Genomic DNA, 3,635 nt, shown 5'->3' on the forward strand with positions numbered 1-3,635 from the left:
CACTGTGTAAAAAAAAAGAAAGAAAGGAGAAAAAAGGTGAATGTTCCTGGTGGTGGAATTTGAATAAAGATTCGTGCACTTTGTGTCTTTCACTGTGTCTCACATGTATACACACACACCATGGGTGCTGGGGAAAAAAAAACAAAAACAGGAGATTACTACTGCATGTAGGTGGTAGTGTGGGGGTTAATATAAAAAAAAAAGGAAAAAGAAAAAAATATATAATCTGGCGATGGGTCTGCTCCTGGGCCCGGCCAAACTGGCCATTAACAGGTCCAGAGAAGAAAAGAAAAAAAAAAGGTGAATGTCAGAGATACTGCTATAGTCAAGGACTGTTCATGTGTAAATAAAGGGTGACGGGATAGCAGTCTCTGGAGTATTTCAGGAATGTTGCAGACAAGTTGAAAACCAGAACTTTTGCATTCTGAAGAGTAAGTATCAGGTGTGGACATCAAAAAATTGGAAGATGCTGGGGTGGGTTGAGAGGGTGCGGAATTAGCTAAACCAAAACTATGTAGAGTTTTAAAATGATATTAAAAACTTTGTATAAATGTTTGAATTTAATAGACATGAATCATACCCCTTCAGTGCTTGACAATTCTCAAATCACAGTCTCCCCCTGTTGTCACTGATCCACCAATCACAACCTCTCCTCTGTGCTCACTGACCCACCAATCACAGTCTCCCCCTGTGGTCACTGATCCACCAATCACAACCTCCCCTCTGTGCTCACTGAAACACCAATCACAGTCTCCCACTTGGTCACTGATCAACCAATCACAACGTCCCCTCAGTGCTCGCAGTCTTCCTCTGTGCTTTTTGATCCACCAATCACAGTTTCCCATCTGTGACACTGATTTGCCATCTGTGATCCACCAATCTTGATCTCCAGTCTGTGCTCTGTGATCCACCAAACACAATCTCCCATCTATGCTATGTGATCCATACCCAAACCAACGATTTTATCGATGGTGATCCTGGCCTCGAGAACTGGCAAGAGGTGTGGAAGCATGGGAATCGAGTGCACTGCTCCAGTTGGGTCTGAGCGAGAGCGGTTTGTGGATGACATCTCCCTGTGAATTTCCCAATTGTTAGTAGTTGTGTGAGAGTGGGACTGACAGGGAAGAAATGTCAGTGGCAATTTGCTGCAGATATTTTCAAGGTTAATTGTCGGGGAGTTTGGGGTGAGGGTAGAGGGTGTGGTGTTGCAAGGTTGAAGCTTCACCTGAGCTGATGCCCATTCTCGTTCCACCCCTGCAAATATTGCTGGCAAACCTTACTTGACTTTGACTGAAATCGTCTTTTCTAAGATATGATTTCCTTCAGAGCAGTGTCATTGTGAGGTCTCTCAAGCTAGTGATTGTAGCTTTAAGACAGATACAGACAGGTGCTGGTCTAAACCCGAGCCTATCTCAGGGAGGAGATCCATCTTGATTTGAAATGATGTCTTTTGCAAACTTGGGCGTTTTGTAAATGTAGCACAGCCAATGACGTACCTTTGTCGTGTGTTCAGTGCCTACAATGCAATTAAAGATTCATGAAAGGCAGGTTATAACTAATTTAGTGGAATTCTAGGAAGACGTTGTGAGCACTGTGGACAACATAGATGTGGTGTATCTGGATTTCCAAAAGGCATTCGACAAAGTGCCGCACAAAAGGCTGCTGCATAAGATAAAGATGCATGGCAATATGGGTAACGTGTTAGAGTGGATTGAGGATTGATTAATTAATAGGAAGCAAAGAGTGGGAATAAATGAGTTGGCAATCAATGACTAGTACAGTGCCTCAGGGATCAGTGTTGGGACTGCAGTTATTTACAATTTACATATATATGATTTGAAGTTGGGGATCACGTGTAGTAGTTTGTGGATGACACTAAGATGAGTGACAGAGCAAAGTGTGCAGAGGATTGTGAGATTTTGCAGAGGGTCATAGATAATTTAAGTGAGTGTGCAAAGGTCTGGCAGATAGAGTACAATGTTAATAAAAGTGAAGTCATCCATTTTGGTAGAAGTGACAGTAAAAATGACTATTACTTGAATGGTCAAAAGTTGCAGTATGCTGTTATGCAGAGGGACTTCAGTGTCCTTGTGCATGGTGCAACAGGTAATTAAGAAGGCAAATGGAATGTTGTCCTTCATTGCTAAAGGGATTGAGTTTAAAAGCAGGGAGTTATCTTGCAGCTGTACAAGGTGCTGGTGAGGCCACACCTGGAGTACTGTGTGTAGTTTTGGTCTCCTTACTTGAGAAAGGATGTACTGGCACTGGAGGGGGTGCAGAGGAAGTTCACTAAATTGATTCTGGAGTTGAGGGGGTTGGTTTATGAGGAGAGACTGAGTAGATTGGGATTATATTCATTGGAATTTAGAAGAATGATAGGGGGATCTTACAGAAACATATAAAATTATGAAGGGATTGGATAAGATGAAGTAGAGAGGATGTTTCCACTGGCAGGTGAAACTAGGACAAGAGGGTATGGCCTCAAAATTAGGGGGAGCAGATTTAGGACAGATTTGAGGAGGAACCTCCTCACCCAGACGGTTATGAATCTGTGGGATTCCCTGCCCAGTGAAGTGGTTCAGGCTTCCTCGTTGAATGTTTTTAAAGATAATATGGATAATATTTTGAACAGTAAAGAAACTAAGGGTTAAGATGAGAGGGTGGGTAAGTGGAACTGAGTCATGGTCTTATTGAATTAGTGGAGTGGGTTCAAAGGGCCAGGTGGCCTACTCCTGATTTCAGTTCCTATGATCTTATGCTCTAAAAACAGCATCCAGTTTCTGAGATTCTCCTGAGACAGAAATGAGGAAACACCAAGTAATCTTTTTTGTGTTTAAGTGTATGCCTGGGCACGAGTAAGTATGTCAGAAGCATTGAAAGAATACAAAGGTTGTCTTGTAAATTTGAATGAAAAAAAACTAACTCTCAGTTGATCAATCAGAATTACTGTAAAGAATTGAGAAGCTGGATCTGATATGTCCATCAGAGGGAATGCTTTGTTTGGTGGTCATTGCTCTAATCAGACTTCTGATCTACCCATGCTTGACTCAAGGGAAATTATTGAACTGAGGGCAAATTCCTGGTGTGCACTTTCACAAATTTATTTTAGGCTTTGCATTCAAGAAACATGTAGCCATGGAACTGGTGGAGTGCCTTCTTCAACACTGGAACAGGATTGGCAAGCCAAATCGTACACCTCTGCTGCTATTTCTTGTGTTCTTCTGTTCTTAAGACTCTGCCACAGTTTTCAATATTCTTTCAATCCCAGGGCTTCTACTTGGAAAGCATAGTTTCAGAATTCTGTGGTCAGGAACTTGTTCAAACAAGTTATGCTATCTTTGATTGTTGAAATTGTGATGGTTGTGTTGGCGACAAAGAATTTGGCATGCGAAATGTTGCAGTAGTAATGGCTGCCAATAAGTTCTGACTAAATTATCCCAGCTGTACTCCTGCTGTTACAGTTCAATCACTCCTCTCCCTCACCACCGTACTCCAGACCCTCCCGAAACCCTCCTTCGCAGTTCCAACTTTCACTCTCACAGGATCGGTCCCTGCCACTCCACTCACAGCTCTTCCCTACCCTCCATTGTCAGTGTCACCAGCCCTTTCCCCAACCCCTCACCGGCCCAATCCAC

At 42.7% G+C, this 3,635-nt stretch overlaps 1 protein-coding gene across 3 annotated transcripts in view; it reads left to right on the forward strand.

The window, feature by feature from the left end:
• The first annotated feature begins 906 nt into the window (after positions 1-906).
• LOC122563415 (F-box only protein 39-like) overlaps positions 907-3,635 on the forward strand; it is a 20,327-nt gene continuing 17,598 nt past the window's right edge. For 2 of the 3 annotated variants that reach the window (XM_043717153.1, XM_043717155.1), the window contains exon 1: positions 907-1,000. The gene's annotated coding sequence lies outside the window, so the exon portion shown is untranslated. Of the gene's footprint in view, positions 1,001-1,038; positions 1,091-3,635 lie in introns of those variants that run through there. The other variant, XM_043717154.1, reaches the window with a different exon arrangement.

The sequence above is a fragment of the Chiloscyllium plagiosum genome, chromosome 27 (assembly GCF_004010195.1).
Source record: "Chiloscyllium plagiosum isolate BGI_BamShark_2017 chromosome 27, ASM401019v2, whole genome shotgun sequence".
NCBI lineage: Eukaryota > Metazoa > Chordata > Chondrichthyes > Orectolobiformes > Hemiscylliidae > Chiloscyllium > Chiloscyllium plagiosum.